The sequence below is a fragment of the Narcine bancroftii genome, chromosome 9 (genome assembly GCF_036971445.1).
Source record: "Narcine bancroftii isolate sNarBan1 chromosome 9, sNarBan1.hap1, whole genome shotgun sequence".
NCBI lineage: Eukaryota > Metazoa > Chordata > Chondrichthyes > Torpediniformes > Narcinidae > Narcine > Narcine bancroftii.
The window spans coordinates 68,987,700-69,011,147 of record NC_091477.1 but is presented as its reverse complement, the minus strand read 5'-3'; the positions used below and the strand labels follow the sequence as shown (position 1 = coordinate 69,011,147).

The following is a 23,448-nucleotide window of genomic DNA, read 5'->3' as shown; positions in this document are numbered from 1 at the left end:
CACCTGTAAAAATGGGTGGAAAAGTGGCAGATGGGATATTAAATATGGTGTGAGGTATTGCGGTTTGGAAGGACAAACTAAGGTTGGACATGCACTGTATATTGTAGGGCATGGAAGAGTGTGGTAGAATGGAGGTATCTGGGAATACACGTTAAAAGTTGTATCATAGGGTGGTAAATAGCTATTATTGTCTCATAATACTACATTTAGAATGTAACATGCATGAGATTCTTTAACTTTTGTCTACAGTAAGACAGACAGAGAGTCACCAATTTATGCAGCACCTCTCACAGACACCTCCTGGTGTTCCTGGGCGATCTCCCCTCCAAGTACTGACCAGGCCTGAGCCTACTTAGCTTCTGGCATCAGACAACCTCAGACGAATTCAGACTATTAGGCTTCTACTTCTGTGGTGAGTGCAGGAGTTGGGATGATATGATGAAGTTGTACAAGACATTGGAGAGGCCAAATTTTCTGTACATCTTCCTACAGGAAAGATATCAATAAGATTGAAAAAAGAGTGTAGAAAAGATTTATTTAGATGTTTCTAATACTTGAGGAACTGAGTTACAAGTTTATGATAGGACTTGATTCCCTGAAGCATAGAAGAGATTTGATAGAGATGTGCAAAAATATGATGTGTATAGATAGGTTTGCCTTGATACAAACCAGAGGACATTGGTTAAGTGTTTAAGGAGATACATTTTGGGGGGATTTCTCCACACAGAGAGCCATGGGTGTATGAAATGAGCTGCCAGCTGAAGTGGTGCAGGCGGGCTCAATTATAACATTTAAGAAAAATTTGGATAGGTACATGGATGGGAGAGGTACAAATGGATATGGACTGGATGCAGGTCAGTGGGACTAGGGAGAATAATAGTTTGGCATGACTAGAAGGGCCAAAGTGCCTGTTTTCTCTGTTGTAATGTTCGATGGTTCGAAGGTTTTATGACGCTTAAATCTGGATCAACAAACGCTCCGCAAGAGGAACTCAGCAGCTTGGATGGCATCAGGGCGGGAAAAGGGAACAGTCTGGTTGCATCACAGCCTGGTTTTGGAATTCCAAGATCACAGAAGGCAGCAGAAAATCACAAATATAGCGATGCCCATCGCAGGCTCTGACCTCCGATTCATTGAAGACCCCTCAAGAAAATATTAAGTATTAAACTCCTCAAAATCTGATGTTAGTTTTGTTGATTATATTAAAGTGGTTAGTCCTAAATTATGATTAACTATGTATCAAATTGAACTTTTACAATTGGCTTTAGCTGTTTCTAGGAAATACATAGCCATTACTTGGAAATCGGGTACTGATTTAGGGATGGAGAGGTGGCATGCGGAAATGCATTCTTGTATTCCACTCAAGAAAATAACATAATTTATGTAATAAATATCATTTTTTTCTTGAAAATATGGAGTACAACTTTACAGTATGTTGGTTCAAAGGTGTGAGGGACTCTTGAAAACCCATCCCATTGGTAACTCTTAATTTCATTATTGTTTGCATTGAGAATAATAATCCCTTTTGGCCTTCTCCTTTTCTTTTCTCTTTTTTTTCCTTTTGTTTCTATGTTTACTTTATGCTTGGTGGGTGGGAGAGTAGGAGGTTTCAGGGCTTTTTATCTATATATATATAATATATATATATATATATATATATATATATATATAAAAGTACTTATATAAACTTTTGAGAGCTTAAATTCACCGATAAAATCAGATTGACGATCATTTGGTATATAAGTCCATGCTGGAAACACCTCCCCACCGGCGGCGCCGCCGCTCCCCGACACCTCTCCACCACTGGGCATTGCCATAGCCGTTCCTACCTGGGTCCCTGAAGTCACTGTCTCTGCACCTGCCTTGTCGACTAGGGTTCCTGCTCCCGCTGGGAGCACCATGTTGCTGCTCCAGGTCCATGGGCCATCGCCGCTGCTGCCTGGTAGGCCGAGGCTTTTTTTAAACTTATTTAATTTACAGTTTTACTACTTGCGATTGGGGTGTTTTACAAAATTTTGAATTATTCCTGGGAGGCTCAGAAAGCCCAGAAAACGGGGGTCGACTTATATGTTACATATTTGACTGCAGCAAGTAAGAAATTTGATGCACATGGTACACTGTACAATAAACTCCTTATCATTATCAGAATATTCAACTTTTCAAGTATCAATGAAAAGTTTCCAGCTCAAAATGTTGCTCAGTCTTTTTCTTCCATTGAGTTATTTAAACTGCTGAGCTCTTCCAGCAGACTATTTGTTGACAAACCAGTACTTGTAAACCCCATAATACAAGGCGCTCGAGTCATGTTTTGAACTTGACACCTAGTTACTAAGATAGACATGGCTGAAGTCTGTTCTCTTTTCTTCTGCCAATCCCAACTTTACTGCAATGTGTCAGATCAAGTGTCTAGCCTTTTCATACAAGACAAATTAATGGTTCGTCAGTGGAAATTCAGTTGATGTAAATAGCAATCACAATGGTTTATAATGATTGGACAAATATTCTTGTAATCACACAGGGCTAATGACAACCAGGCATTGTGTGATGATATGTTATTATCAATGTGAGAGGATTAGCTTCTGAATTGCAGGCTGTACACTTTGTGCTGATGTTAATTGGAGCTAAGAATGGACTGAGCAGGGTGCGGCAAGGTAATCAGCCTCAGGAATTTCTTCTTTAAATTCCACTGTGGTTTTTCCAGCTCTGACTTGTCAACTGATTAAAACAAGCACAGGTTTCCCAGTACGGAGCTGACAATCCTTTACGAACATAAATGAGTGATTCTGCAAATATCACTCATAGTTGCTTACGTTGTCTTCTTTTCTGACTATCACAGTAATTCATTTGAGCAGCATTCTTCATGTGTGCGGATGGGGCAATGTTTGCCCTGGGTGATGGCGAAGGTTGAGGGAGGTTGAATGCGATTGAGGTGAGCATCATAATTGAACTTGGGCTCTTCATGCAAGCGCATTCATTTAAGGAAGGGTAACTGGATGAGAAAGCTTAGATCCCGGACTCTTGTAATACCAATACACAAGTGGGCTGGAGAAAGGCAACAGGTTATGCAGCATCCACAGGCAGTAAAATGGTAACCGCCAATTCAGGCCTTGGCCCTTCTTCAGGAATGTATATAAGAAAAGAGAGGTAGACTTGTTTAATTTTCGTTGTATCAAGTTGGGTCTTTGGAAGATGCTATCAGGTGAGTGTGGTGCGCTTTTAGGCAGAATCAGACACACACAAAGGTAAAGACTGTACAACAGGCTTTAATCCACAAAGACTTCCACAGAGCCAGGCTGGCTGTGGCTGCAGCAACTCTGAGTGAGGCCTCGGGAGGTGGTGCAGGCTTATATCCCGGAGGGTGATTGACACCCGACCGGGTGGGGTTTGATCCATTCAGGCTGACTGATTGGCAGCCAGCCAGGTGTTGACCTGTCCCCTTACACTTTCACAAGTACAGACATTGCCCCCTGCAGTAGGCCGGCAGTGTACCACCACATTCACCTCCTTCTTTAAAATTGTCCCAGGAGAGGGGGCAGGAGTAACAAGGTACAGATGTACAACAGGTACCCACTATACAACATACAATATTTACAGATTGAGACGATCCAGCGGCCGCCGGGGTCTCTGTGACCATCGTAGGACTAGCTCTTGGTCACTGGTTGGAGGGGAAGTGGGGGGGGGGGAACTGGCGGGAGGGGTCTGTGTGATTGGTGTAGTGCCGCGTGAAGAGGTGGCCGAGGGGGCCAGGGTCGATGTATGAGAGTCGTATTGGATGGGTGGGGGAGCAGGTTTGTCCCCCAAGGCTGAACCTGCCCCTGGTGGTCAAGGAGGTCCTGCGTGCCCCATAACTGCCTGGGGACGGGGATGTATGCCCGGTCAGCGTTGTCCTGGGCTGAAGGATGCCATGGGGTGGTGGGTGCTCCTGCTGGTGCCAGGTCCCTGGTTGAGACAGTGTCCTCCCTGCCACTGCCGAACCTAATGTAGGCGTAGTCGTGGTTCGCATATAGGAGGAAGACCTGCTCGACCAGGGCTTCAGCCTTGTATGTCCATACGTGCTTATGCAAGAGCACTGGTCCCGGGGAAGTGAGCCATGCTGGGAGGGACAATGCAGTCGCTGACTCCCTGGGGAATGAGAACAGACGTTCATGAAGGTCTCGTTGGTAGCTGTACACAGAAGAGACCAAATGGCATGGAGCTCCTTGGGCAGGGCGTCCTGCCAGTATTCAGAGGCCCATCCTTTTGACTTGAGAGCCAGGAGGACTGCCTTCCAGACCACCCCGTTTTCACGTTCCACTTGCCCATTGCTTCTCGGGTTATAACTTGCCGTGCGACTGGTCGCGATGCCCCTCGCTGTCAGGTACTGGCGCAGCTCGTCACTCATGAAACTAGATCCCCAGTTGCTGTGGATGAAAGTGGGGTAGACAAACATAGTGAAGATCTGCCTCAGGGCCCTGATGATGGTGGCCGTGGAGGTGTCCGGGCAAAGGATAGTGAAAGAGAAGTGTGAGTACTCGTCCACTACCATGAGGAAGTAGACGTTTTGATTCGTGGAGGGCTAGGGGCCCTTTGAAATCCATGCTGAGATGCTCGAAGGGCCGAGTGGCCTTTACAACATGGGCCTGGGGCGGGCGGAAGAAACGGGGTTTACACTCCTCGCAGACCCAGCAGGCCTCGGTCATGTCCCTGATGTCCCTGATGGTATACAGCAGGTTTCGGGACTTAATGAAGTGGTATAACCTGACAACATGGTGACACCCGGATGGCAGAGGGACTCATGCAATCCTGTTGTCGTGCATAGATACGCAGGTCCGAGAGAGGGCATCAGGGGAGTCATTAAACTTTCTGGGGTGGTACTGGATGTTGTAGCTGTAGATTACCAGCTCGAGTCTCCAGTGCAGGATCTTGTTGTTCTTGATCTTGCTCTTGTGGGTAGTATTAAACATGAACGCCACAGCCCGTTTGTCTGTGAGGAAGGTGAATCTCCTGCTGGCCAGGTAGTAGCACCAGTAGCGGACCGCTTCCACAATTTCCTGGGCCTCCTTTTCAATGGCGGAATGCCCTAACTCGAAGCCATGGAAGGTCCTAGATAAGAAAGCGACTGAATGCCCCCTTGGTTGAGGGTAGCGGCGAGGGCTACCTCAGAGGCATTGGACTTCACCTGGAAGGGAGAGTCCTCATCCACGGCCTGCATCATGGCATCCGCGATGTCCTGCGTGATGCGGATGAAGGCTGTCGGCGCCTCGGGTGGGAGGGGAAAAGTTGTAGCTTGGGCCAGTGTTCGGACCTTGTCCGAGAAGCGAGGGACCTACTGCGAGTAATAGGAGACTAGACCAAGGCACCTGCGGAGGGCCTTTAGTGTGGGGGGGAGAGGTAGTTCCATTAATGGGCGCATCCTTTCTAGATCTGGGCCGAAGACCCCATGGGCCACGATGTAACCCAGGATGACGAGGCAGGTGGTGCTTAACACTTCTCCTTGTTGTAAGTGAGGTTCAGCTCCCCAGCTGTCTGGAGGAATTTTTCCAGGTTAGCATCATGGTCCTGCTGGTCACGGCCGCAGATAGTGACATTATCTAGATACGGGAACATTGCCTTTAGCTTGTGCCGGTCTACCATGAGATCCATATCCCACTGGAAGACGGAGACCCCATTCGTGACCCCAAAGGGAACTTGGTGGAACTGGTACAGGCACCCGTCTGCCTCGAAGGTGGCGTAAGGCTTGTCCTTCGGGTGGATGGGGATTTGGTGATACGCTGACTTCAGGTCAATCGTGGAGAAAACCCGATAGCGGGCTATCTCGGTGACCATGTCGGCGATCCTTGGCAGGGGGTAGGCGTCCAGCTGGGTGTACCGGTTAATGGTCTGGCTGTAATTCACGACCATCCTCAGCTAACTTCCCCCTTTGACCACCAGGAGTTGGGCTCTCCAAGGGCTGTTACTGGGCTCTAAAACACCTTCCGCCAGGAGCTGCCGCACCTCTGCCTTGATGAAGTCTCTGTCTGCGGTGCAACAGCACCTACTTCTGGTGGCAATCGGCTTGCAGCCTAGCATAAGATATGGGAAGAGCGCCGGTGGGGTGATGCATAGTGTGGAGAGGCAGCAGGTTGGCTGGGGCTGGTAGGTTGGCGTGCTGTGTAACGTGAGTGGAGGTTGGGGCCCCCACAAAGGATAGGGTGACACTCTGCAGGTAGCACTGTAAATCTAGGCCCAGAAAGACTGGGGTGCAAAATTTGGGCATGACCAGGACCCTGAACCCTGTGCATGTCTCTCCTCCCACAGTTATATCGGCCGAGCAGTGCCCAAGGGTACCAACAGTCTTATCCTTGGCAGCAAGTGCGATCAAGAAGGTGGTTGGGTGGACTTTTAATGTCAGGGTGTGGTCCACTCTCAGATGAATTAAGCTCTTGGTGCTGACACTGTCAAACATGCACTTTGTTACCTGCCCATTGACTTGCATGTCCATCATAGAGGGCCTGAGGTCATGAGGGATGTCCCTGGTCAGCGAGGTGGCAGCCAGGACCTTCTCAGGTTTGGAGTCATCGCTACCGGTTGTGCGCGGCGATTTATGATGTCTGGAGGGGTGGGGAGTGTCCATAGGGCGTCTGGTCATCGGCCGTGTTAACCACGTCGACATTGGTCGTGGGGTGCAGCGTGCAGCAGCCGACAGCGTCCGGATGCGTGGGGAGTGTTGGTAGGGCAGCTTGGTCATCGCCCATGTTGACCATATCGACATCGGTCATGGGGTGTGGCGTGCGGCAGCTGATGGCGTCCGGAGGCATGGAGAGCATCAGTAGGGCGGCCTGGTCATCGCCCATGTTGACCACATTGTTTTCATCATTGTCAGGGGTCCTATGTGTCGGCCGCTGCCTAGCCCAAGATGGTGGCAGCACGTGGAAGCCCGCTGAGTGGCTGGCCTCCTTCCCCAGCTGTGTTCATTGCGCCGTGGGAAGTGACATCATCACGGCTTGCGCCAGTGATGTCATTATGTCAGCTGGAAGTGACGTCGCTGTAGTTCTCGGCAAGCAGCGCTGGCGAGGGCAGGGGCTGGCCCAGGTGCTCGGGGCGCACACTGCGATTGTTGCTGGTGGAGCCGGAAGCTGCACTATCGGAGTCAGGCAAGGTGGAAGTTGTAGCGGGGACAATGGCGCGTGGAGGTGTCCGCAGGGGAGGTGGGGCGGTCATAGAGGGCCACTGAGCTGCCGGCTGGTTTTGAGAGGCACTCTTTAGCAAAGTGGACTTTCTTGCCGCATCGGGAATAGTACTGCTTCCTAGCTGGGCAGTTTCGGTGCGATTGTCAGTCTGACCCATACCAGGACCCACAGTACTTATAGGGGCTCTGGGCACTTGCCGCAGCGATGTTCTCCTTCCCAGTTCGGCCTGGGGCTGCAGCTGTAGTGTGAGAAGGCCATGAGGGAGCCTGGGGGAACCTGGAATCAAAGGCATCGATGTTCAGGGCTGCAGCTTCCAGGGTTCGGACCACTTCCACTGTCTTGGTCAGGGCACAGATATTATCTGCCAGCAGCTTCTGCCGGATGGCCCTTGAGTGTAGCCCTTGGACGAAGGTGTCCCGGATCAGCCTCTCGACCTCCTCTGTGCCTACCCCGGGTTCAGCCAGACATGGTCGGGCCAACTCTCGCAGATGTCCCAGGTAAGACTCAGCCATCTCCTCAGGTTGCTGGGCTCGGGTGTTAAGGAGGTACCTTGCACAGACCGCATTCATGGGGGGCTTGTACAAGTTCTCGAGAGTGTCCATTGCGCTATTGTATGTGGAGCAGCCTTTGGTTGCCTGGAAAGCATGGGGATCCAGATTTGACCGGAGTAGGACCAGCCTCTTCCGATCTGAGTCCAGGATACTGCCTGTGTGTGCCTTGATGATTGGCTCGACTGTGTGCCACCAGATCTTGAAGTGTGTCTGGACTTCCAGGTGGCGTGGGTCGACTTTGAAGCTCCCTGCACTCAGGAATTTTTCCATGGCAGCCGTGGGAAAATTTTGTGGATTAAATTGTGATGCGCTGTTAGCCAGAATCAGACACACCAAGGTAAAAGCTGTACAACAGGCTTTAATCCACAAAGACTTCCACAGAGCCAGGCTGGCTGCAGTAACTCTGAGTGAAGCTTCAGGAGGCCGTCAAAGGCTTATATCCCGGAGGGTGATTGACACCCGACCGGGTGGGGCTTGATCCATTCAGGCCAACTGATTGACATCTGGCCAGGTGTTGTCCTGTCCTCTTACACTCCTGCAGGTAGAGATGTTGCCTCCTGCAGTAGGCCAGTGATGTACTGCCACATTGAGTTCCTTGGTTTGAGTTTCAAGCTTATTGTCACATTGTATCTGGTACAGTGAGAAGGGTTCTCATTCTGTGGTCTTCATGCCAATTCTAATGTTCATACTGTTGTAAAAGGTCATGCAGCAGGAGAACCATTACAATGCATAGGGTTTTACAATATTAGTATATGAAAGCGCCATTGTGGGGTTGTTCTGGATGGTGGGGGATGGGTAGAAACTGTTTTTAAGCCTGTTGTGCACAATTTCCCACACTTGAGCTTTCTCCAGATGAGAGGATGGAGAAGAGAGCATGCCCAGTGTGGCGATGCAACCCCTTCACTGGCCATACTCCTACCAGCCTACTGCAGGGGGCAACCACTGTACCTGCAGGCAGGTAACCTGAGAGGCTGGACCCACCATACCGGTTGTCAATCACCAACCCGTACAAAGGCTCGAGCCAGCCCCTTCCTAAATCAGTCGGGCATGTGGAACCAGAGGCTACACAGACCTGGTGTTCAGCCTGTAGTAGAGTCTTCTTGGGTTTTGTGTTTGTTTGCTGCTCCACAGCACACCACATCCAGCGAGGGATGGGTCCTTCAGCATGTCAGCTAAGCAGCGGGAGGTGTAGATGGAGTTGATGGAAGGAAGGGAGGTTTACACGATGTTCTGAGCTGCAGCCACTACCTTCACAAGGTTCCCTTTTAAGGTTCAATATACAAAGTTCCTTTATAGCTGTGGAACATACTTGATATATTTCAACTTTTGACTTTTGTAAGGCAGACAAAGAGTTGCCTTGATCATTGCCTGGTACCCCTAACAATATAAGAAAGAAGCAAAAGGAACTCCTTTCAGAAATATGAATGTCCCTGGATTTGCCTCCAATACACCTGTAGTTGCACAGACTCCTGTTCAGCGTATTAGCAATTCAGGCTCCAGATCCAAATCTCCAATGCAATCAGGAAGCCCTCAGTTCCAAAAACCCTTCTGGAGGCCTTCTTGCCTTTGGCTCCCTCTTGAATCCCACCTGATACCTGGTTCCCAGCACACCACAGCCTGGTGTGAGCCATTAGACTGGAAGTCGACAGCTGTCCGCAGCCTGTGTTGGTCCTTCAGCTGTTGAACTCCTCGCTGGTCTGCTGCCATGGTCACCTAGCCTGCAGGGTCATCTTCCAGGCTTTTCCTTTTCAACGGAGGGTATTCTCCCTGTTTCTGAACCGGTCCACTGCTCCCTCAGAGTCTGCAAACCCTTGTGGTACGCTGCCCGCCAAAGGTGTCATCATCACCAACCTCCCTGATTGCCGAATTTAAAAGAAAATACTGTTGCCTCCTATGACAGACCTTTTAAAACCTGTACTGAGCTGTCAACCTCAGGACTGGGCAGTAGGACCCTGCGGAGCAGCACTGTGTCTCTGCTGCCTGCACTCCCAGGTGCGAACCAGCAGCCGTGCTGCCGTTACGGCAACTCCAGCAGCACAACCATCTTTTTTTCTTGATCTTGGGCGGAGCAAGTTCTGTCCCATGCTGTGATGCATCCGGCTTTCGATGGTGCACATGTTGAGGAACAAGGGGAACATATCGAACTGTTAAGAAAATCAAGGTGGTGCACCATCTGAGGCATCTGCATATGAAATTTCAGACTAAATTCCTTGCATAAATCATCCAGTGGACCCTGACAAACAATAAACAATGTGTCGAGGACAGGAGGAAGCGTTGACCCTGGTTCCTTTAAGCAATACTATGAAAAGTAGACAGGGTAAAATATCATGCCACACAGATTTAGACTACTGCATTTATGTGCGCAGCAACTTCAAACTGATTGAACTGACTGGCACATTCGGGTAATTATATCACTAGGTACATTGTTCTATTTTTTAAATTTTTTTCCAAAAAATATACATAGTAACATTTTAAATATTCAATATATTAAACTTTTTTCTCAGAAAAACAACGAAGAAAAACAAAACAGTCCCTCCCTCCCTCCCCCCCACCCCCACCTCCACACATACAGATGCCTTCGCCATCAGAGCTTGCATATATTTTGTATATGGAGGAAACTACATTTTTATATATATAATAGTTACTTTTATACCTTTTATTGTTCCTTTTTATGACTGTATCTAGGCCCCCTATGTGATCCAGGTGTGGCTGCCAAACCTTAACAGAAGTGTCATATTTATTCTTTATCTATTTATTTATCCATTTATTTATTTATTTATTTCCAATAGATACACTGCTGTTCATTTCCACAGTATAAGTAGAGGGGAGTCGGACTGCCAAGTGATCGCGATACATTTTCTCGTGACCACCAGTGTTATTTTTATAAATGAGATTTGATATTTGGTCAATTTGTCGCTGATTTCCATGAAATAACCAAGTAGCTGGAGCTCTGAGTTGCTCGTGAAGGCCACTCCCGTTATCCTGGTTAATTTTTCTGCGATTTTGTACCAAAATGGCTTCACTTTCACGCACGTGGCATGTAGAAAAGTCCCTGTCTCAGTCCCTCATCTGAAACACATCTCTGAAATTTCAGTACACTGTTTTCTTAAATTAACAGCAGGAATTGAAAATGTGACTTTTTTAAATACAAATATATATTTCTTTGCATCATACTCTTGAACTGTTCATTCTTCAGGTTGCCGTAGCAACTTTTTGACTGAGACAACTAATGTTAGATTGAAACTCATGATTCCCAGTTACCCCCTATATTGAAGCACTGGGGAGAAACATTGTGTAGTCGGTAGCCAATCTGAGGTTGACAGACCCACAAACTCAGAAATGTGGCAGTCAAGTTACATCATCATTAAGATACAAATGGTGATTGCAGTGCTTTCTTCTCTCCTCTCTTTCTCTTGCTTTCTATTGTTTGAGGCTATATGTGACATTATACCTGGCACAGTGAGCAGATAAACTCTAATATGTGAAGAGCCCATGGTAGCATTATAATGGGAAAAGAAGATCAATTAGTACAAAGCAAGAGCAGCATGATAACATAATTGTGGGGTTCATTCAAGAGCCTGCTAGCTCCGGGGGAATAAAAATGTCTTTAACTATGTTGGTAAAAACACAACAAAATGCTGGAGGAACTCAGCCAGTGTTTTCAGTATACATAAAAAGCAAAGATATATTGATGATGTTCCAGGCCTGATTTCTTCTTCAAGGAATACTTAAAGTGTACATGGGGTCCAAGTCCATACATTCCTCAAAGTTGATAGGATAGTTAATAAAGTTCATAGGATGCTGGGATTCATTAATGGGGGATTGAGTTCAGGTGCAGAGAGGTCATGATGCGACTTTACAAACCTCTGATTCAACCACACTTAAGAGTACTGTGTTCAATTCTGGTCACCTCATTATAGGAAGGATGTGAAAGCTATGGAGAGGGTGCAGAAGATGTCGTCTGGATTGGAAAACAAGTCTGATGAGGCAAGGATAGCAGAGCTGGGACTTTTCTCTTTGGAGCGTAGAAGAATGAAAGGAGATTTGATAGAGGTCTTCAAGATTATGAGAGGCATAGATAGGGTGGATAGCCAGCTCCTGTTTACCAGGGCAGGAAAAGCAAATGCCCATGTACAAAGTGAAGGGAGGAAAGTTTAGGGGAGACATCAAGGTTAAGTTGTTTACACAGAGAGTTGTGGGTGTCTGGAATGCCTTACCAGGGATGGTGGTGGAGGCTAAAACATTAAGGGCATTTAAGAAACTCTAAGTCAGGCACATGGATGAAAGAAAAAATAGAGGGTTTTGGGGTTGGGATGGTTCAGTACTTTTTTTAAGGAATATATGGGTCTGCATAACATCAAGGGCTGAAGGGCCTGTACTGTGCTGTAGTGTTCTATGTTCTATGAATACATGGAAGCGGTTTTATCGGCTGGTGCAATATAACTTCTTGCAGCACCTCTACCTTACTCCACAAAAGTTACATAAATTCAAATCAGAAATATCAGACCAATGTTTTCGATGTGGTGAAGAAACAGATATGTTCTTGCATTCAACCTGGTCATGCTCTAAAGTGAGACCTTTCTGGGAAGATTTGGGTAAACTCCTGGAAATCATTACTGGAACTTGATACCATCCGGGAACTGAATTATTTTTATTGGGGAATTTAGAAGATGTAAAATCTAAAATGTGGCTGTTGAAATATCAATTTAAATTGGTTAAGCTCACTTTAGTAGTGGCCAGGAAATGCGCAACAGTTCCTTGGAAATCTGATTCCCAACTCAGTTTAGCCTGCTGGAAGAGAGAAATGCATCATTGTGTTCCCCTGGAGAATATCACCTCTAACCACAGAAACAGGTATTTTTAAGAATATGGAATTCATCCCTAAGGTACATCGGGATAAATCTTTAATGATTCCCTCCCCTCCTGTCTCTTCCCCTCCCCCACCCAATGCTCACAGCGCTGAGGACCTGAGATAAGTCAGGTTATTTGCCCCTTGATGGGAGTGAGATTTATTTGGGGTGAAGCCAATCTTTTCTTTTTCTTATTCTTTCTCTTTTTTTTTAACTTTTTAATCTTTTCTTCTTGTTTTTTTTATTTTGTTCTCTTTATTATCTTTCTATTCTCTTTTTCTCCTTTTGATTCAACATGGACATTGAATTTGCATTTTTGTCATGTTATTGGAATTTTTATTTCTTTGTAATAATTGAATCACGTTGACTCTTTTCTTTTTTTTCTCACTTTCCTTAATATCGGCACGCGGACCGAGATCTGTATTATTTTGTTAATATTATGGATATCAATGTTTTGCTTTTTGATTAGTGTTTGTTTTGACTGCATGTTGATTGAAAATTCGGAAAATAAAATAATCAAAATAAAAATGTCAAAATGTTCAGGCCAGAAACATCGGCAATATATCTTTGCTTTTTATGGATGTTGAAAAGACCGGCTGAGTTCCTCCAGCATTTTGGTGTGCTTTTACTATATCAGAGTGCCTGCAGATTTTCATGTTTCACTTAAGTATGTTGGTGTGGGCTTTCACACTTTTGAGCCTTCTTCCCAATGAGGTGGGGTAGAGAGTGAGTCCAGGGTCCTTCAGTATGTTGGCTAGCTTTCCCAAACAGTGAGAGTTGAACCTGTGCTAGCTTCCTTTCTTTTCTCATAAAACATTGCCAGATTTCACTTATAGCATTCACGTTAATTTAACGTTGAAGTCCTCAGAGGACAGAGGACCTTGTGATTAGCCCCATGGTTCTAAAATCCCATCTGAATACTCACCAGGAGGACCTGTCTGTCCAAGCGAAGCTCTGCCACTGATTGGGCATTGTCCGAGGCTGGAAATTCTACCACTCCACATCCATGGGCACACTGTTTTGTACTGCTCTGGGTTCTGTAAATCATGATTGAAAAACAATTTTAATTTGATGGAACATTTCATTAAGCATTTATTCATAGCCATAGAGAGATAAAGCATAGAAACAAGCCTATCAGTCCATCGTTGCATTGACCAACAACCACCCATGGAAGCTAATCCCACATCAATCCAACTTTTTATTTGTCCTACATTCTTAACAACTACCCCCAACCCCCACTGCTGGCAAAGCAAACTCGGTCAGTTCGCAAGAAGATCAGGACATGACCGGAGGGGAGGGGGGCACAGTAACACTGCAAGACTGCTTTGAGACCATGGGCTGGAGCTGTGTCAGGGAGGTGGCCATCAACAATGTCATGTAAACAAAGAGGAATGCACGAGCTCAGTTATTGGCTACATCAGCAAGTGCACTGAGGATGTCACCAAGATTAAATGAGTCACATCCAGGGCTAACCAGAATCCATGGTGGTTGAATGTAGAGGTTGGGCCCTTCTCAGAGCTCATGATGCTGCCTTCAGGACAAGGGATAGGATGGCACTAAGATCAGGCAGGCCTGAACTCTCCCATGCAATCCAGAAGGCAAAGCGGGGTACGCACAGAAGATCCACAGACAGCTGTACAACACCGGCGACACGAGGTTCATGTGGTACAGGATCATAACGGATCACGTCAACCTTATGAACTAAAGACAACAATGCCTCCCTTCCGGACAGGCTGAACAGTTTGATGGGAAGAACAGGATGACGTTAAAGAAATCTCCATGTCCCCTTGATAAACAGACCCCCTGCATAGCTGCGGATGAAGCTAGGAGAACCTTATCCAAGGTAAACCTACAAAAGTAGTGGGTCCAGACAAGATACCCGGTTGGGTGCTGAAGGTCTGTGCAGACCAATTAATGGAGGTTTCCATGGACATCTTCAAAATTTTACTGCAGTAGTCCATTGTTCAAGATCGATATCATCATCCTGGTACCCAAGGGGGTGACAACAACTGGCCACCACCATTATGAAATGTCTGGAGATGAAATGCATCAAAGTGCACCTCCCAGAGATGCTGGACCCATTTGAATTCACTTATAGAAGAAACTGTTCCACAGATTATGCTATAGCCTTATCGCTTCACTCCATCCCAGCTGACCAAGAGATCAATGCCTCATACACTAGGCTGCTGTTCATTGACTTCAGCTTGGTGTTTAAATCAATCATTTCCCAGAGGCTGGTGGAGAAGCTGACCTTGCTAGGACTCAACACCCTTCTCTATAATTGGATCCTGGATTTGTTAACAAAAAACATACAGTCTATCCAGTTAGGTACCAAAATGTCGAGCACCATTACGCTGAGCCCTGGCACACCTCAGGGATGCATGCTCAGTCCACTCCTATTCACGCTACTGACCCACGACTGCATCACCAGATCCATCTCCAACAGTGTCATCTAGTTTGCAGATGACACATCAGTCGTCGTTCTCATCAGCAACAATGATAAGTCACACCACAGAGAAGAGGTGGAAAATTTCATGAAATGGTACGAGAATAACATGAGTCTCAATGTTGTCAAAATGAAGGAGATGATTGTGGACTTCTGGAGGACAGAAACGACCACTCTCCACTACACATCAACAACTCTGTGGTACAGGGAGTGGAGAACACCAAGTTCCTTGAACTAATGACTTATTGTGGACACTCATCATCTCTTCATTTGTCAGGGAGGCCAACAGTGACTGCACTTCCTGAGAAGACTGAAGTGAGCAAGGCTACTGGTCACTATTATGCCACCCTTCTATAGGAGCTCTGTTGAGAGTGTCCTGGCAGGGTGCATCACAGTGGGGTACAGTTGCTGCAAAGAAATGTATCCACAGGATCATAAGAGTGGGAGAAAGGATCACTGGAGTCTTCCTCCCCTCATCGACGTGATCTACTGGGATCATTGTCTGAAGAGAGCACGCAAAAACGTAGAAGTCCCCTTCCACCCTGCACACAGCGTCTTTCAGCTGCTCCCATTGGGATGGCATGGTTAATGTTACAACGCCAGCCATCAGGTTAGGGATCGAATCCTATGCTGTTTGTAAGGAGTTTGCATGCTCTCTCTATGTCTGTTTGAGTTTTCTCTGGGGCCTCCAGTTTCCTCCCACCGTCCAAAATTTATTGGGTGTAAATTGGGCGGCATGGGCTCGCAAGCCGAAATGGCTTGTTACAGTGTTGTATGTCTAAATTTAAATTTAAAGTTTTTAAAAAAGAGATACAGGAGTATCAGAGCCAGCACCTTCTTCCCACGGGGAGTGAGAATGCTGGACGACCAAAGGAACAGTTCACATTATCCACCCAAGACTCCCATATTCATGAAAGAACAATTAATTACTTAATTTTATGGATGAAATACTTGTCCTGCATACTTGTCCTACAGTACATCTTCTGATTATCCAAAATCAGATTCTCCGAAATCCTCATTTATCTGAAATTTTTTTCAGAGCCGAACTAACCGCAGACCTCGGGCCCCCTGTGGCAGCAGGGACCTCGAGCTCCCAGGTAGGAGCGGGGCCTTGGTGGGGAAGTGTTGATGATCAGTGGTGGCCAGCATTTTTTTTGGTGAGAATTAAACTTGATTTTAATGATTTAAAAAGCCTTACCTTGTTTTTTTTTTGCTGCTTAAAACATTGTTACAAGTAATTTGCTGTTGCTACTGCGGTGTTTTTAAAAATTGACCAGTTCTCTCAAAAATAAGTTTATCTGAAATAGGCCTGGTCCCGACTATTTTGGATAATCAGAGTTGTACTGTATTTGTCTGCATGCATGTTCTATCTGCTTGTGTGTCTGCATGTTTTGCCCAGAGGACCAGAGAACCCTGTTTCATCAGGTTGTGCTAGTACAATTGGATGACAATACACTTGGCTTCACAATTTACAGAGGGCATAAACCTGTCAATCTGCATGCCTTCAGGATTTGGGAGAACTTAGAACACCGGTCACAAGGAGATAGGGCAAATTCCACATGAACAACTCTCAAATTCAAGATTGAGCCCGGGTCTCTTGTGCTATGAGACAGTGGGTCTGCCAGCTGCACCCTTTGTGCAGTGAAACAAGGGAATTTGCAGATACTGGGGTCAAGTGCAATGCACAAACGTGCTGGAGAAACTCAGCAGGTCACGCAGCATCAAAGGAAATAAAGAATAATCAACGTTTCAGTCCTGGACCTTTGGTCAACCAAATAACATTGGAATCAGTTCTCCAATAACTGTTAACCCCCCCGCTCGCTCTCTCGCTCTCTCACTCTTTTTCTCCAGCTCCCCAATCCTTTCCCTCTCCTATCACAGCTCTGCTTTTTTTTCTTCTACCCTTCCAACTGTATCCACCTCTTACATGTGCTCTACCCACTTCCCCTTCCTCCCTCCTCTCCTCTTCTCTCCCACCTCCCCACCTTTTTATGCAGGTGTTTTCTTATTTCTGACAATGGGCCCAGGCTCGAAATGTTCCTTCCTTTCCTGTGGATAATGCGTGACCTCCTGAGTTTCCCCAGAACATTTGCATGTTGTATTATCCAAATAGATAATATACATTTATTGAACTTCAGTCAGTTTCATAGACCTTGAGAGATTGTTTTGTTAAAGTTCAATCAATGAAATGGTTCACAGGCAACCTATTAATAATCCAAGTCACACATAGGATATGACTGTAGGGTGCGATTTGATTTCACGTACTGGGTCTGTGGTTTGGTCAGTTTGACTTACTTTTCATGCGAGCTTTTTGGCAAATATAGTTTTGTGAGTGGATGTGTGTATATCAGGGTCCTTGAAGATTAGTCATAGTCATGACATGCCCACTCAAGGTTACTTTCTAACTCAGTGGTCCTCAACCTTTTTCTTTCCACTCACATCTTCTTTTCTTTGGCTTGGCTTCGCGGACGAAGATTTATGGAGGGGGTAAAAAGTCCACGTCAGCTGCAGGCTCGTTTGTGGCTGACAAGTCCGATGCGGGACAGGCAGACATGGTTGCAGCGGTTGGAGGGGAAAATTGGTTGGTTGGGGTTGGGTGTTGGGTTTTTCCTCCTTTGCCTTTTGTCAGTGAGGTGGGCTCTGCGGTCTTCTTCAAAGGAGGTTGCTGCCCGCCAAACTGTGAGGCGCCAAGATGCACGGTTTGAGGCGTTATCAGCCCACTGGCGGTGGTCAATGTGGCAGGCACCAAGAGATTTCTTTAGGCAGTCCTTGTACCTTTTCTTTGGTGCACCTCTGTCACGGTGGCCAGTGGAGAGCTCGCCATATAACACGATCTTGGGAAGGCGATGGTCCTCCATTCTGGAGACGTGACCCATCCAGCGCAGCTGGATCTTCAGCCTTTTTCTTTCCACTCACATACCACTTTAAGTAACCCCTATGCCATCGGTGCTCTGTGATTAGTACGGGATTGGTTAAGGTGGCATCTGGGTGGAAACCACTGTTCTAATCGTCCCTAATTAACTCGTTATGTGCATGGTTTCATAACTCCAAAATATTTCAATGACAATTGGGTCTAGAGCAGTGATTCTCAACCTTCCCTTCCCACTCACATACTACCTTAAGCAATCCCTTAATCACAGAGCACCTATGGCATAGGGATTACTTAAAGTGGTATGTGAGTGGAAAGAAAAAGGTTGAGGATCATTGGTCTAACTCAAATAATTGTTACTTGGACAAGGATGAGGCGAATGCTTGTGGAACCTTCTGTTCCAGTTGACTGAGAGAAATATTGGTGAATGGAAAGAAATTAAATTAATTAAACAGGTCCAATTGTTTTAAAGGTAGATGAGTTTGAGAAAGTTTCTGTCGATTGTGATTACCATCAGGAGGTCAGGCATAGAATACATTTGTTTGTGCCAGTGGAAGAATAAATAGTCTTTATAACTGCAGTGTTTAGCACACAACTTATTGTTGAGCCAACTTTGTCAGGTTCTGTGAGGTTTAAAGAGAGCAAGGCTTATACCTAATTGCCCTTTCCTTTCTACTGAATTGGTGTCTGGCCTTTATTTCTTAATTTCCTTACAGAGGAAATCATCTTGCAGTTTCTTTCCTGTTAATTTGTTCAAGGAGTGAGTGGGATGATACTTATAAAGAGATGATCTTTGTGCAACGTTGCCTCTATTGACTCCATTGGATCTATTGACAACTGGATCTGAGCACATTTAGACAAGAATATGGAGGGAACACATTGAGAGGAACATTGGCCAAACATGAGCAAAGGGGACTAATTCTGGTCGGTTTGGCTGGCATGGACAAGTTAGTTTCACTGCTCTTTGACAACTCCATCAATCACAATTGATTGCTGGGAGATGGCTGATAGACTGGCATCTGGTCTGGTTGAGGCTTTTCACATATTTTAGAAAAAATAATAAATCCAGATAATTTTCCAAATGCTCAACATAACAGGGGGGCTAAACTTTTAATTTTTAACTCAGACATACAGCTTGGTAGCAGCCAATCTCAGCCCTTGAGTCTGTGCCGCCCAATTAACCTCTATTCCCGGTACGTACTTGGGGGCCAACATGAAAAATAAAAATGTTGAACCCCCCCCCCCCCCCAACCTTATGTCGTAGAACATGGAACGGTACGTCACAGGAAATCGTCCTTCAGCCCACATGTCTCTTCTGAATATGATGTACAAATCCAACTCTGCTGCTTGCACTTGATAGATATCTTTCCATCTCCTTCACATTCATGTATCTATACAGCTCCTTAAATAGGTTCTTTAGGCTATATCTGAGTGCAGGCCTCAAGCATATTAAGAGATAATAGCTGTCAACTATGCAAATAGAAGTAAAGAATAGCATTGTGAATCCAACGTTAATCATCTGATTGGAATAAAAAGTAAATCTGAACCACTGCTGGTCCTTGTAACATGACATAGTGTTGAAGTCAAAAATTTGGGGCATGAATGTTAAAGGTCTGATAAATAAGTTTGTAGATAAAAGGAAAGTCAGTGGTGATGTCGATAATGAGGATATTCGCAGCCATCAGGATGATATTGATCCATTGGTAAGATGGACAGGGCAGTGGAAGATGGAATTTAATGTCGATGAATATGAGGTGATGCACTTTGGAAGGACTAGCGGAAGGATGGGACTTTCATAACAACTTGAGGAACAGTGGGACCATGAGATGCATTTAACGATCCCTGACAGTGGCAGTTCAGCTGGATGAAATATGGAAAATGCATTTGAGAAACATCTTGATGAACTGGAGCACAGAATATAAGAGCAAGGGCATCCAGTCTGTTTAGCTAGACCGGTGGTTCTCAACCTTTTTCTTTCCACTCACATCCCACTTTAAGTAATCCCTGTGCCATCGGTGCTCTGTGATAAGTTGCTTAAGATGGTCTGTGAGTGGGAAGGGAAGGTTGAGAATCACTGCTCTCGACCCAGTTGTGACTGAAATATTTTGCTTGAAAAAAATTGTCATTGACCCATTTCCTTTGGAGTTATGAAACCATGCACATAATGGGTCAATGAGGGACGATTTAAAACAGTGGTTTTCAAACTTTTTCTTTCCACCCACATCTCACCATAAGCAATCCCTTACTAATCACAGAGCACCGATGGCACAGGGAATAATTAAAGTGGGATGAGGGTGAAAAGAAAAAGGTTGAGAACCTCAACATTTAAAGAGCTGCTCCTCCTAACGTGGAGAGTGGGAACGGATTGTGGGAATGGGGGAGTGGATGGAAATGGAGAGATAGAGTCTGGGAAGAGTAGGACTGGGGAAGAGTAGGACCGGGGAGAGTGAGAGTGGGCGGAGAATAAGATTGAGTAAAGTGAGTCTAGGGAGCATGGGAGTTGGGTGAGTGGAATAAGGATTGTGGGAATGGGTTGAATGGGAGTGATGAGAGGGGATTTGGGAGAGTGAGACTGGGGTAAGTGGGAGTGGGGGAATGGCTGAGTGAGAGTGGGGAGAGTGGGAGTGGGGAGAGTGAGAGAGTGGGAGTGGGGAGAGTGAGACTGGGGTGTGAGAGTGGGAGTGGGGAGAGTGAGATGTGGGGAGTGAGACATGGGGGAATGGGCATGGGGAGAGTGGGAGTGGGGAGAGTGGGAGTGGTGAAAGTGGGGAGAGTGGGAGTGGGGAGTATGGGAGAGTGGGAGTGAAGGAAAGGGTGAGTGGGAGATTGGGAGAGTGGGAGTGGGAAAAGTGAGACTGGGGGGAGTGGGAGTGGGGAGAGTGGGAGTGAGAATGGGAGTGGGGAGTGGGAGGGGGAGTGTGAGAACTAGGGAGTGTGGGGGTGGGGCAGAGGAGCAGTGGGAGTGGGGGATTGGGAGTGGGGAGAGTGAGACTGGGGAGAGTGGGAGTGGGGAGTATGAGAACTAGGGAGAATGGGAGTGGGGAGAGTGAGACTGGGGGGAGTGGGAGTGGGGAGAGTGGGAGTGAGAATGGGAGTGGGAAGTGGGAGGGGGGAGTGTGAGAACTAGGGAGAGTGGGGGTGGGGCAGAGGGGGAGTGGGAGTGGGGGATTGGGAGTGGGACTGGGAAGAGTGGGACTGGGGAGAGTTGGACTGGGGAGAGTGGGACTGGGGAGAGTGAGACTGGGGAGAGTGGGAGTGATGGGAGTGGGAGTGGGGAGAGTGGGAATGGTGGGAGTGAGACTGGAAGAGAAGGATTAAGGAGATGGTACTGTGGAAAGTGAAAGCTTCTTTATGGTAAAAAAATAAACAATGAGAAAGTGAATGAACTTAGGGTGGGCAAAGGAATTGTAGACATTTCAAATTGACTCCCTTCATTAGGAATCTTCACCCTCTCCCCTTCTGATCTGATACCAAAATAGGACGTGGATGTGGGGCTGATTCTGATAATGGTTCCTGCAATGGCTCACGCATCAGCCATTGTGGTGCAGTTGATTCGTTCATTAAAGGTGACGGTTCCATTATTGTAAAACTACAATTAGAATGTAACATACATGAAATTCTTTAACTTTGTCTACTGTAAGGATGTTAGAGAGTCACCACTTTGTCCAGTGCCCATCACAGAAATGAAGTCCCAGTGGGGAATGAACTCATGACCCCTGGTTTACAAGATCAGTGCTCTAATGACTTCACTTAGAATTGTTGTGTTATTTATAGTTGCAAAGTTTTCAGATGATACTAAGACTGATGGAGATGTGGACAGTGTCAAGGACCAGTAAAATGTGCAAAGAATGGTCTCATGGATGTATTTGGACAGCACAGGCTCATGGGCCAAAGGGCCTGCTACCATGCTGATCTCTAAATCAAATCAAAATGTCCCAGCTCACATGAGACAGGCTGCTTCTTGTCTTAAATCAACCTCCCTGCCCAATCTTTGTACCAACTCTGAATCTCTCGGCCCTCTCTCCCCATCCATCACTGCGGTAACGTGGGGAATACGTACTGATGGCTACTGTTGTTAGAGTGGGGGCAGAGGCAGTTACATTGAATTCCTCGACCACTCACTCTTCCTTCCTGTTCATCCTTAATTTTCTTTTGTAATATGGGTGCGGAGTATGATGTGTCATTAATGGCACAAATATAACCATATAACCATATAACAATTACAGTACGGAAACAGGCCACCTTGGCCCCTCTAGTCCGCACCAATTTAAGTGAACTCCACTAGTTCCACCTACCTGCTCCCTGCCCATAACCTTCCAATCCCCTACCATCTATGTACTCATCCAACCTTCCCTTAAATGACAAAATTAACCCTGTTGCAACCACCTCTTCCAGAAGGTCATTCCACTCCGTCACCACTCTCTGAGTGAAGAAGCTTCCTCTTATGTTACTTCTAAAGTTTTGCCCCCTAACCCTTAACTTATGACCTCTCATTCCAATCTCACCTATCCTCAAGAGGAAGAGGCTATTCTATCTATCCCTCTCATAATCTTATATGCCTCTATCAAGTCCCCCCTCAACCTTCTACGCTCCAGTGAATAAAGACCCAGTCTGCTCAATCTTTCTCTGTATTCTAGATACCGCAATCCAGGCCACATTTTAGTAAATCTCTGCACCCTCTCTACCTTATTGATATCCTTCCTATAATTTGGGGGCCAGAACTGCACACAATATTCCAAATTTGGCCTCACCAATAAGAAAAGTTTTACTGTACCCTAGCTCATTTGACAATTACAAACAAATTTATATCTAAATCCGGACAGCGACTGCATGGATGAGAAGAATGTGGAATAGCATTGACAGGGAAAGTTGTCTCTGCCTTAGCAACAGTGCGGCGATGGAGCTGGACAAGTCCTGTGTATTTTGTGCATATGTGCACTGTGGTCCACACTGTGGTTTTGACTGTTTGCACACGTACGATTAGATGATGATAAACTTGAACATGAAGCGCTCAGATCAAGGGTGAACTTTGGTTGACACCATTTCTGTGAAACACCTCAGGTGATTCTAAGGTTGTATAATGTCCCCTACGTTCTCATCATTTCTGTTGATGTGGTTCAGTGAAAATAAAGCAAGACAAATACAAGGAAGGGAAATGGTGAGAGAACAAAGTCTAAAGGGAAATACTTCAACATCTGATACAGAGCAGTTTGAATAACGTAGACCAGAAGTGCGCTTGTCAGCAATGTAAAGCTTAACTGATTCCCCTATATGATGGCCCACAACATTCATGCCTTAAAAGATCATTGTAGACAGAATGCCTATCAGCCGAATGTGCAGATAAACTTACATTTTCCACCGCAACACGCCTGTGGCTTTATCTCCATTCCTCTTCACATGCAATCTCTGGCAGGTAAATAAAAGAATGTTACATTTTGTGTCTTATGACAGCCTCTGCCAGAGATAAGTTCCTTTGAATTTAGAAAGCAAAGCAAGAATGTTCAATATAAATACACTGATCGGCTGCATCACACACAGAGCCCTTCTGATGTCTGAGCACTTTTCAGGAGCTACTGTCAGTTCC

The 23,448-nt window shown here is 46.1% G+C and overlaps 3 long non-coding RNA genes across 4 annotated transcripts in view; 2 read left to right on the top strand and 1 right to left on the bottom strand.

Annotated features, from left to right (window-relative positions):
- Positions 1–23,448, top strand: part of LOC138742969 (uncharacterized) — a 91,017-nt gene that overhangs the window by 39,399 nt on the left and 28,170 nt on the right. The window lies entirely within an intron of this gene.
- On the top strand, positions 261–16,186 carry LOC138742239 (uncharacterized). Its single transcript, XR_011344013.1, has 2 exons — positions 261–412; positions 16,035–16,186. It is a non-coding gene; the product is annotated as an uncharacterized lncRNA (long non-coding RNA).
- On the bottom strand, positions 10,507–23,344 carry LOC138742238 (uncharacterized). The gene is made up of 3 exons (XR_011344012.1): positions 23,215–23,344; positions 13,475–13,586; positions 10,507–10,768 (listed from the first exon to the last, which is right to left on the bottom strand). It is a non-coding gene; the product is annotated as an uncharacterized lncRNA (long non-coding RNA).